At 44.0% G+C, this 12,216-nt stretch overlaps 1 protein-coding gene across 2 annotated transcripts in view; it reads left to right on the top strand.

Moving 5' to 3' along the window:
- The window catches only part of FBH1 (F-box DNA helicase 1), a 1,264,666-nt gene that overhangs the window by 417,018 nt on the left and 835,432 nt on the right, over positions 1–12,216 (top strand). The gene's annotated exons all lie outside the window — the stretch shown is intronic.

Below are 12,216 nucleotides of genomic sequence, written 5' to 3'. Positions count from 1 at the left end.
GAGAGTGACAGTTGGCTCTAGATTCGGATTGCCTTCTAATAGTAATTCACATTCCAGGGAGATCCATCAAGCAAGCAGACAGACTGACCTCAGCAGGTGCATCCTTTAACCTCATGAATGGTCTCTAAACCAGGGAGTAGCTCAAGAAATCTTCAATCAGTGGAGTCTACCTTGCTACAGTTTCTTCACTTCTAAGTGCAGAAGCTGATTTGCGCTTGTTCATCCCCTAGGATACTCATCAAGGGATTCTGTAGTCTGCTAGTGGCCCAGAAATCTTCATTATGCATGGTAGAGGAGGAAAGGCTTATAAAAGTTCCTTCAGAAAAATCCCAACTTGTATATCACAGGATATCCTCGTCGTCCATTCTGGATGAGACATATTTGGTTCCTGCCTAGGCCTTACCTGAAGAAGATTCCCCTTGGCTGCTAGAAATGTGTTTGGATCTACTCTCCCACCAGCCTGGTCAGCCTCATCCAGGCCTTCACAACCTCAGGCTAGCCGCATGGTTCCTCTAATTCCCTTAATGGCTAGGCACACTTACTTTGCTGAGAATGTAACATGTATCCTTTCTGCTTCTCAGGAGAAGCTTGCACACAAGATCTATAAGTGTAGATGAAAAAGGTTCTCTATATTGGTCCCTAGTCACGGATTCAACCAATGTTCTGCCTCCATGGCAGCTGTTGTACATTTCCTGTGTTCTTTCTTTGAATCAAGTTCTAGCTATTCTGCCATTAAAGTGCACTTGATTGCTGTGTCTGACTACCATCCATGTTTCCCAAGATCATAGTACATTGGTGTAAAAGGAAACTATAGAAACTAAGAAATTCATTTTTAGCATAAATTTAAATGTAAAACAAGTGATGCACCACAGGATCAATCAGAAGGCATTCATTTAATAGCCAGCCTAACAGACTGTTGAATATGCTTGACAGTTAAGCTATAGAAAATCACAGTTTTTATACATTTGTAGTTAATAACGTAACAACCATCTTTAAGGGCTATAACCGTTAAAATAAGTCCAGATCCTTGTTCTGTTTGTAAAGCAAATATGAGTGTTGTCTCTCTCCTGTTTATGTTGCCTTTGCAATTTTTCTCAGGTTCATAGGTAGGTACTAGGCTATCGGCCCTAGGGCCTATACAAGCCTAGCAAAAAAATGTACCCTGGCTTTCGCCACCCAAGAAATTTATTTTCCTCTGCCCCTGTCGAGCAGAGCCACAGAAGTGATCCCCGGGGTGAATTTCCCATTTCCCATCCAATCATCAAGAGTGCTAATGAGGAGCTCTGTTTGACATAGATAGGTAGTCTGTTCCAGAGTATGGGAAGTCTCTGGGACAGGAATCTATCCCTCCAGCATGTTCTGTTTATTGTGGTGACAAGGTTTAGGTCCCTAGAGTGTGTAGCTCAGAGGGATTGGGATTTCTTTAGGTGGAGCATGTCCAACAGCTCTGGGTTTGACATAGCTTTGTATGTTAGGCAGAGATCGCCCCTGAGTAGGCGATAGCCGATGGAGTAAAGCTGTAGTTTTTTAAGACGGTCTGCATAGGGCATCTGTTTGAGGCCAGTAATCCTCTTTGTGAGGTATTTCTGTGGTCTTTCCAGTTGTTGTAGATGTTTTGTGAGGTACATACCAAAAGGGGCGTTGTATTCTATAATGGGTCTAATGAGTGATGAGTAGAGGGGAACAATGACCTCTTTTTTTCTGGATGAGAATCCTTTTGTGATGAGATGAGCCATGTAGAAGGAGTTCCTGACCACTGTGGCAATGTGATAAGCAAAGGAGAGACTACTGTCCACCTGTGTCCCAAGGTCTCATCACATTTTCGGCATTAAGTAGACTACCAGCTATGTGGTAGTTCATGGGTACAGAGTTTTTACCAAAGGGGATGACAATACACTTTTTGGCATTGAGCTTCAGGCCATGGCTTTGACACCAGGTATCTGTCTCAGTGAGGCCCTTTTGTAGTTTGTCCACATCGTTAGGAGTTTCAATTATGGCTCCTAGTTTGCAGTCATCTGTAAATGTTGTTAGCCAAAGACCTTCTATGTTGGCCTGCACTTCAGAGAAGTAGATTCCAAACAGGAGAGGACCCAGGACTGAACCCTGTGGTACTCCACTTGTCACTGGTCTGATGTTGGATTTGGAATCCACTACTTTCACAGTGTGGGTTCTGTCAGTGAGCCAGTTGGCAACCCATCTTGTGATATAGGGATTTATACCTAGTTTAGTGAGCTTATCTATAATTCCAGAGTGGGGGATGGTGTCGAAAGCCTTGGCGATATCTAGATAAGCTGTGTGAACCATTTTACCCTCATCTATGGGTTTGATGACTGCTTCAAAGAAGTCAATCAGGTTTAGGAGACATGATCTGCCTTTTACAAATCCAAACTGGATAGGGTCCAGAGTTTGGAGATTACCAATGTCTTTGTTTATGAGTTCCACAATGATACATTCCATGGCCTTGCAGACCAGGCTTGTCAGGCTAATGGGGCGGTAGTTCTCGGGGTCCGTCGTGGCTCCCCCTTTCTGGAGTGGGATAACCGTCGCGGTGCACCATTCAGTGGGTACAAAGCCTGAGGTGAGGCAATGATTGAACATGGTACTTAGGTAGGGTGCCAGTTCATTCTGTAGTTCATGTAGAACGCAGCCTGGGATATTGTCAGGTCCCATGGATGCTGTGTTCTTGGCTTTGGAGAGTGTGTTTTTTACCTGTGCAGCCATGATTATAGGAACTTTGCATTCTTCCGGTATAGAGATGGGCCCTCTAGGGGGTGAGAAGGGGGTAAAGTTAGCACTGAACCTATCTGCTAGGATGTTGGCAATATCAGTTGGTTCTGTATATTTGTGCCGTTGTGCTGTAACTCAGAGCAGATCTGAGTGTTCCCATTTAGATTCTTGACATGGCTATAGAATGCTTTGTAGTTGTCTTTAGATTAAGTGGCAATTTTGTTTTCGTAACTAGCTTTGGAGGATTTTATGAGGGATCTCAGCTTCTTACTGAGGTTGACCAGGGAGTTCCTCCAGTCATGGGATTTTACTCTTTTTTGCAACAGTTTCTTTCTTCTGTTGTAGAGTTTGTTTATGGCAGAGGACCACCAGATTGGCTTCCTTTTTTTTGGAGGATAACATCTTGGTTCTATTAGGGATAGCATGATCCATGCACTCATGTAAGTGCTTATAAAGTGCATTTGTGTAGGATTCGGCAGTCATACCTCTATTGTCCATCTGCATGGGTGTCATGAAGTTTGCCACTTCTGTCTTAAGAAGTGTGAAGTTGGCTTTGGAGAAGTTTTTTACGATGGTTTCTCTAATTGGGGCTGGGGATGGGATGTGGATGTCTAAGCTGATTAGCTTGTGGTCGGATCTGACCAACGAGGAATTGACCTCTGGTGTGGAACACCGGTTTCCCATGTTGGTAATGACCAGGTCTAGGATATTGCTGCCCCTGGTGGGGGTGTGAATAAGGTGATACAAGGCGTTGGAATTTATGAATTCTAGAAAACGTTGAGCAAAAGAGTTGGTACATGAGTAGTTTTCCCAGTTAATGGTGGGGTAGTTGAACTCACCCATTATTAGGATGTTGGGTCGTACCCTAATACTTTCCAGTGTGTCAGGAAATGAGGAGTGTGAATCCTGGGGCATGGTGGGGGGTCTGTAGCAAGCTACAATTTGGATTGCGGTCTTGCCCAGAGTTAGTTGCACTTGGATAATCTCAGATGCATTATGCTGTGCAACTAGCCTGGAGGTGTGGATATCCTTAATGAATATGGACACGCCTCTGCCTTTAGTGCTTCTTTCTGGGTTAGGTGGCCGAAAGGTGTGGTATGAATTGAAGCCTGGTAATGCAGGGGTGCTCTCTGGAGCTTTGAACCAGGTCTCTGTCACTGCACAGATGTCAATGTTCTCTATTTTAAGGAGTGCCTCGAGTGAGTGCATTTTGAGATTTAGACTTCTAGCATTGAGTAGCATTACCCTCAGATTTTGCTTGCTTGTACCTGTTATGGTGGTGAATTTGTCATTTGAACCTTGCCTAAAAAAGGCACTATAGGGATTGCAAGAGCCTTAGTCAGTATCCGGGATCCTAAGGGTGACAGGTGCAGGCCATCTCTGGCAAAGCATTGTGGACTATCGATCATGTTGTCCCAGGCAGACAAATACTGGATCCCCTTAGAATGACACCAGAAGCTTAGCCAGTTGTTGAAGTCAATCATTTTGTCCTTGTACTGTGGTATAATTCTGGGTGATGGCAGGATGCTTCTCAGGGTTAGGGTCATACCTGCCTGGGATATAAGATCGGAGAGCTCCTCCATGTCTCTTTTCATGTAGTCCAGGGAGGTACATCTCAGGTCATTCACACCAACATGGACAATGACAGTGTCATATTTGTACTTATTGTGGAGTGACCTGAGTGCATGTGTTATGTGGTGGATCCTGGCACCTGACAGGCAGCTGACAGTAACTTTCTCCTTGTTTAGTCTAGTGAGTGGACATCAGTGTGCCTGACTATAGAGTCACCTATGACTAGAGTGTTGGGTACGTTGATGTCCTTCATGGATGCATCTGCAGTCATAACAAGTGGGTTGTCCTGTCGTCAGGCAGCCCTTCAGTCGGCCGGATTCCAAAGTCCGGGTCCGGCTTCGGCTGATGTCGCACTCCACCCGACGTCATCACTGTTGGTCTTCGGGTATAAAGGCATCAGCCGACGCCATTTTCCTCAGTCTTTCTTGCCGCGTGGCGCCCGAAGCAGAAGCTGTTCGCAAGTGCCGGTCGGTCGGATCCAGAGATTACTTCTACCGAATACTACTTCGAAGACTTCTAAAGCTAAGTACCCGTTGGGGACTCTTTCTTGCCTCAGCCGATGTCAGAAAAAGTTAACAATTGTTTAAACTGTGGGAAACAAATACCTCATAAAGATTTCCACTCTTACTGTCTGCCTTGTTTAGGCCCAGCCCATGACGTAGCAGCCTGTTCGGCCTGTGCTTCTTTCAACCGACGAACGCTTAGGCGTCGGTCGGAGTTCGCAGAACAGTTTTTCGGTTCTGATTTTGCGTACATTATGCCGTCGGATCCTCCGACTACCCTATCTGGCAAAAAACGCAAAGATAAAGACCGACACTCGCGGTCCGCGGTTTCGGCCAAAACCATGGTCAAGCAAACCGCGAGTGTCTCGTTTTCGGCCGAAACCGAGAAAACTGAACAAAGTACAGCTGAACCTATTCCTACAGCTGAGGCCCCTGCTACAACTCTTGAAACGACTTCAGAATTTTTACCCACTACGGTGGTTGACTTATCAGACACCATCCCCTTGGATGTTTCTACCCCAGCACGTGGTGCTGCTAGGCCTCCAGCAGCCATGTCCATTAAGGCCTTCGCCAGGGCTAAAGCAGCCAAGACTACTAAAACAATGCCTGTTAAACCACCCCCATCCAGGCCCTCTTCTAGTTCTCAAATGCTTACTTTGGCAGAAGATTTAATTTCTTTAATTAGAGGATCTCAATCTCACCCAGACAGGGCCTCTCAGCCCCCAGAGAAGAGACCTAGGGCAGAGCCCCCCGAGCCAGTGTCCTCTGATGATTCTGCTGATGAATCAGACATAACTGACCAACCAGAGGCTCCCTTCTCCAATTTTGAAGATGCTGATGCTGAAGAATCCATCCCAGCTGCTTCCCCACCAGAAGAATTCTCCTTTGGGGAAACCTTGCATGCCATGCGAGAACAGTTCCAATGGCAGCAACAGGATTTTTCAGACTCCAGAAAAAGACTTAGGACCTTTCTGCACCTCCCACAGCACAGGCCCTTAGCTATATACCCCCTGTTCTCTCTGTGGTGGATGATGCTTTCAATGATGTTTGCTCCGCTCCAGATTCTTTACCCCCAGCCCCTGCCAAACCAGACAGATTTTACAGGGTGCCAGATACTCATCACCACCTTTACAAGGCTCCACTTGCAGACCCAGAAACTATATCCCAGGGCCCCAAGGCAGTAGCCGCGACCATAGCTAAAACCCTATTCCTTCTGAAAGGGAAGCAAGGTCATTAGACAGATGGGGTAAAAAGGTCTACACTTCAGCTACTCTCTCAGCTAGAGCTTTAAACTGCCAGTTTCACATGATACAATACCAAGAGTTTATGCTGGATCAGTTAACTAAAAAACTAACCACTGATGAATCTCTTGATAAGAAATATGTATTAGAGATGGTAAATAACATACAACAGGTTAGCAACCATTCCTTAAAATGTGGCTATGATGCACTGGAGGCTTCATTTAGATCAGCCATGACAGGCACAGTGATAAGAAGGCATGCATGGCTAAAGGAACAAGCTTTACCGGATCATGTTAAAACTAAGTTGCTAGATGCTCCTATGGACAAGACAAGTTTGTTTGGTACATCTTCCCAGCAGGTTATGAAGAAAATGGAAGAAAAGGCAAAATCAGTTCAAACTGTTAAAGATTTCTTGCAGGTTCAACCCCCAAGGTTTAGCAGGAACTGGCCTGCCAAAAATTGGTCCTTTCCTGACTCCACAAAATTTCAAAGGGGCAGGAATAGACGTTCCAGAGGCAGAAACCAATCCAGAGGAGGTGCCTACAGAGGAAGACAGTGGCAAGGTAACAACAGAGGCACAGACACAGCCACTGCCACTACATCAACACAACCACAGTGACTTAACCCTAAATCCGCCTACCAGGGAACAAATAGCAGCTCCTCTAGGCGGAAAGTTAACCTTATTTTCAAAGAACTGGCACTACATAACAAAGGACAAGTGGATTTTACAAACCATAGATCAAGGTTACGGTTTCACTTCCACACTTTTCCAGTCAAAGAGGAATGCCAAATCTACCTCCAAATCAAAAACAGAGGCTCTACGCCAGATAATGGAGTTAGCAAACATGAGAGCTGTGGAAAGAGTGCCAACAGCAGAGCAAGGAAAGGGTTCTACTCCAGACTATTCCTAGTTCCAAGAAAGGAAAAAGTTGGAGACCAATTCTCGACCTGTCCACCTTAAATACATACATCATTGTCCCAAAATTCAAAATGCTGACCCTACAGCAACTTCTTCCCATGCTGGGCAAGGAGTCTTGGCTGGTAACTCTAGATCTCAAGGAGGCATACCTGCACGTCCCCATTCGACCAATCTGCAGAAGATACCTCAGATTTCTTGCAGGATCAGAGCACTATCAATTCTCAGCATTGCCTTTTGGCTTATCTACTGCCCAGAGTATTCACAAAATGCCTGGCATCAGTAATCGCCCATTGCAGACTTCAGAGAATTCAAATTTACCCATACCTGGACGACTGCCTGCTACAAGGGGACAACAAAAGCAAGCTGACAACAGATTTACAAAGGGTCATTTACTTGCTACAAGCACTGGGATACACAGTCAATTTACAAAAGTCAAGGCTGATACCATCCCAAACAAGGACATTCTTGGGCGCGGAATTGGACACAGTAAAACAAATGGCATTCCTGACTACAGAAAAACAAAAGGAACTCCCTCTATACTTCTTGGCACTAACAAAACTGAACAAGTTAACAGCAAGAAAAGTACTGCAGGCCTTGGGCTTCATGGCATCATGCATAATCTTGGTTCCATTTGCCAGACTACATATGAGAAAACTACAGTGGTACCTAAAGAATTTATGGTCCCAACACAGACACAGTCTAGAAACAGAAATCCCACTAATTCCATGCTTAAAACAGGAGTTCCTATGGTGGGCTCAGGCATGCCAGTCAAACCCAGGCCTGCCCTTTCGCAGATGTCAAGCAAGCCAGACCATCACAACAGACGCTTCAGACCTAGGATGGGGCCCACATGCTGGACAAATGCGTGCAAGGATTGTGGACACAGGATCAACTTCAACTGCACATCAACCTAAAAGAAATGCTGGCAGTAAAACTGGCAATCCAAAAGTTCAAACCATTTCTCAAAGAGGGCCAGTTGATGATAAGGACAGACAACACCACAGTCATGTGGTACATCAACAAACAGGGAGGCACTCATTCATACCCCTATGCAGAATGACCTTGGAGCTGTGGACCCTGGCACTCAGCTACAACATCCAGTTACAGGCAATATTTGTACCAGGGAAAGACAATACCCTAGCAGACATATTAAGCAGAACCACGGATGCCCACGAATGGAAGCTTCACCCGGACATCTTCAAGACCATCTCAAAGAAATGGGGAATGCCACAGATAGACCTATTCGCATCACCTCTCAATCACCAGCTCAATAAATTCTGCACAAGGACATTCCACCCATTAGCATGGAAAGTGGATTCGCTCTCTTTCAACTGGAAAGGCCTAACAGCATATGCATTCCCGCCTCTTCCTTTGATACACAAGGTACTACTGAAAATCAAGGAAGAACGTCCAAGGATAATCCTGATAGCTCCAAACTGACCAAGACAACACTGGTACCCACTACTGAGGAGCATGTCTCGGAACAATATGTGGACAATTCCCCTGATGCCTTTGATGTTAACGCAGAACAACTACAGCATCATACATCCAAACCTAAAAACCTTGCAACTGACTGCATGGAACATCACATAACAGCAGCTATCCCAGAACTTTCCCAAAGAGTTAAAGACATTATTCTTGAAGCACGCAGACCTTCAACAAGAAGGAACTATGCTGGAAAATGGAAAAGGTTTGTCATCTGGAGTACGGAAAGAGGAAAAGATGTGTCAAACATAGATATGCCTAACATTCTGGAGTATCTGGCCGAACTTCTTCATTCAGGCCTGTCCTACTCCTCCATCAAGATACATGCATCAGCTATTTCAGCAGAATACAGCTTTGATACACCTGTTTTTTCGCACCCTTTGCTTAGGCAATTCCTCAGAGGAATCAAGAATGTAAAACCTCCAAGGAAGAACACCATTACCAGCTTGGGATTTAAACTTTGTGCTAGAAAAGTTGACACTAGCACCCTTTGAACCAGCAGCAACAGCAGACCTACAACACCTGTCATGGAAAACTGCTTTCCTACTGGCAATTACTTCAGCAAGGAGGGTTTCAGAACTACAGGCCTTAATGGCAGTGCAACCCTTCCTAATCTTCCACCAAGATAGAGTGTCCATGAGGACTAATCCTACATTTATGCCTAAGGTGGTATCCAGAGTGTCTTTAAACCAGGCAATCCACCTACCTACCTTCTTTCCCAACCCACAAAACAGAGGGGAAAGAATACTGCATACCTTGGATGTACATAGACAGCTATGCTACTACTTGGACAGAACAAAAAATAGCAGAAAGACTGACCAACTTTTTGTAGCCTATGCAACAGGAAGGGAAGGAAAAGCTATTTCCAAACAGACAATCTCCAAATGGATAGGAAATTGCATACGATTCTGTTACTCCTTCCATGGAAAACCAATTCCACAGAACATAAGACCTCATTCTACAAGAGCAACAGCCACTACCACAGCCTTCTTACGAGGAGTGGCAACCAAAGACATTATTGAGGCGGCTACTTGGACCTCCGTGCATACATTTGCCAAGCATTATAATTTGCCTCTATATTCCAGATCCCGAGCAGGGTTTGCCACTGCTGTACTGCAAGGGATCCTAAACACACCATAATCTACTTTTATCCTCCTCCCTAGTTGGCTATGGTATTCTACCCACTTGTTATGACTGCAGATGCATCCATGAAGGACATAGTACAGTTTTGTACCTACCATAAATGTAGATGTCCGAACTGGATAGCATCTGCAGTCAGGATTACCCTCCCTCCATCCCTCTGTGGTACTCCTAGGGTGTTTACCCTTCTAATAGCTAGCTGTTGGGGGGGAGTCTTTTATGGTGTATTTGTTTGTGTATATGTACATACATGCTTATTGTTGTGTTTACCTCTATCTATTTGGAAACATTGGCATCTATCCAAATTTTAGCCTGCAAGAGGGCTACTGGCATCTGGGGCAAGAAACACTGAGGAAAATGGCGTCGGCTGATGCCTTTATACCCGAAGACCAACAGTGATGACGTCGGGTGGAGTGCGACATCAGCCGAAGCCGGACCCGGACTTTGGAATCCGGCCGACTGAAGGGCTGCCTGACGACAGGACAACCCACTTGTTATGACTGCAGATGCTATCCAGTTCAGACATCTACATTTATGGTAGGTACAAAACTGTACTTTATGCCTTATGGGATGTGGTTGAGTGGCACACTGAGTTTGTGGGCTATGTGTTATTTGGGTTGTGTTGGGGGGTGGAGTTTGCTTGAGTTTATGCTTTGGATGTCCCTGATGCTTGGGCAGGTTTTTATTGAGAGCCTCCGCGAATGTAGGTGTGTGTTTTGTGTTTCTATGTGTGTGTTTTGGTGGTGTAGGTTTTGAGGGACTATGTGATGAGTGTGGTGTGGTGCAAGTGTTTACTTTCTCCTCTTGACTGTCTAGTCCAGTCTTGGGTGAAGAGAGCTTTGCTTCCAGTTTGGCTATATAAGTGCATCTCTCACAGGTTGTAGTGTTGGGTGGTAGGAGGAGAGGGTTGTCTGTGTACATGAGGCAATTGCTGCATTGCCCCAAGATGCCCAGATTCATCAGGTAGACAGGAGAAATCACTGGGAGCTAACCCCTTAGACATTCCTGGATAAGTGCTTATTTATTAAGTACTAAAAATTGCTTTCCACTAGACACGTGAGGAAAGTTGAGTGCTGTAGTAATTTGCAGCTTATGTAGTGCTTACAATGAGTTCTGAATAAGTGCTGAATTCAAAGAAACAGATTTGAGTGCTGAAACTAGAAATCTGGCTAGTTATAAGAAACAAAACTAAGCTAGAAGGCTTCCCTCCAACACAGAAGGGCTTGGGGGCTCAGAAGCCTACAAACAGTCTAGACTACTTAACAGGAAAGGCAGAAAACAAGCTTAATTTTTTTTTGTTCTCTTTCCCAGATGCTCTCTTTGTACACAGTAGGAGTGCCTGAAATCAGAATATGATCTCACTGCACTCAGTTGAGTGAGCAAATGAGATGGGCCCAGAAGGAGTATCCAAACACAAATTTACAAGAGGAGCGGGCAGTTTCAAAGCCACTAAGATTAACACCAAAACAGAAACAGGTAGGGTGGGTGGGAAAACTGAAGAACAGAGTCAAAACTTCCAGTTCAGTTAATAATCATGCAATACAGTTAAATCGATTTAAATACTGTATTTGAAAAAAAAGTGCAGATAAAGGTACTTAAATTCTCTTATACGTCCAGTTGAATACAGCTAGATCTTAGCCGGCCAAAGCTGAGGCTTTTAAGCAGAAAATATTTCAAACTATACCACTTAAATAGGCAAGGACAGGAAATCAAAGAATGTGGCTACCCCCACACCTGCAATTACTGACAAATAATAAAATTCAAGCAAGCAGTAACTGAAGAACAGAGTCAAAACTTCCAGTTCGGTTAATAATCATGCAACACAGTTAAATTAGTTTAAATCTTGGTGATAAAGGATATTCTTTTGACTTTCAGCAGCTCTTAAAATTTCAAATCAAATTTTTAAATATAGTAGGGTGTACATCAAACTGTGTAAATGTCTGTACTACAAATGTATCTCTGAAATCACTTTGTTGTGAGTTTATGCAACCTGTAAACCAGACTATATAGTAGTTTTACACAATAAAATAAAGTATAATAAAAGTTGGCACATGCTTTACATCAGTGGTGCTGTTTGAATATGTTCATATTTTACAAATCTGGTCTACCTGTTCATACAGATGGACATGTTTATATTTATGAGTTTAAAACAGTGACATTATTAAAACAGCCTTCTTTACAATATTAAAAGAAAACTTTTTAAACAGATAATATAGTATTTTACATATAGGTTCATAGATTAGTACTAGGCTAACTGTCCTTGCGAGCCATTTTAAGCCTAGCCAATTATCCCTTGTGAGACAAACACCTTAACCATTAGGCCACCCTCCTAACCCCTGATATTGACGTTGATGTGATTTACCCAAATTGTGCATGAAAAATCATAAAAGAAATGAATACTGTTATTAATACAGCAGATCCGGGATATAACCAGGCATACTCTTTGTACTCCACTGAGTACATTTTCCTATGCATCGCTTAGGAACAGTGTTACTTTTCAGGTCAGAACATGTCTACAACTGTCAAAATTAGTACCTCAAACAACAGGTACAGAGCTTGCAAAACAGTATCGGTAATAGATGGAGCGACTATAAATAACACATACATTTTAAGTGCTCGGGGGGGGGGT

Source organism: Protopterus annectens, chromosome 11.part0 (genome assembly GCF_019279795.1).
Source record: "Protopterus annectens isolate FY-2018-M chromosome 11.part0, PAN1.0, whole genome shotgun sequence".
In the NCBI taxonomy this organism is placed as follows: domain Eukaryota; kingdom Metazoa; phylum Chordata; order Ceratodontiformes; family Protopteridae; genus Protopterus; species Protopterus annectens.
This window is presented reverse-complemented; position numbering and strand designations above follow the sequence as displayed.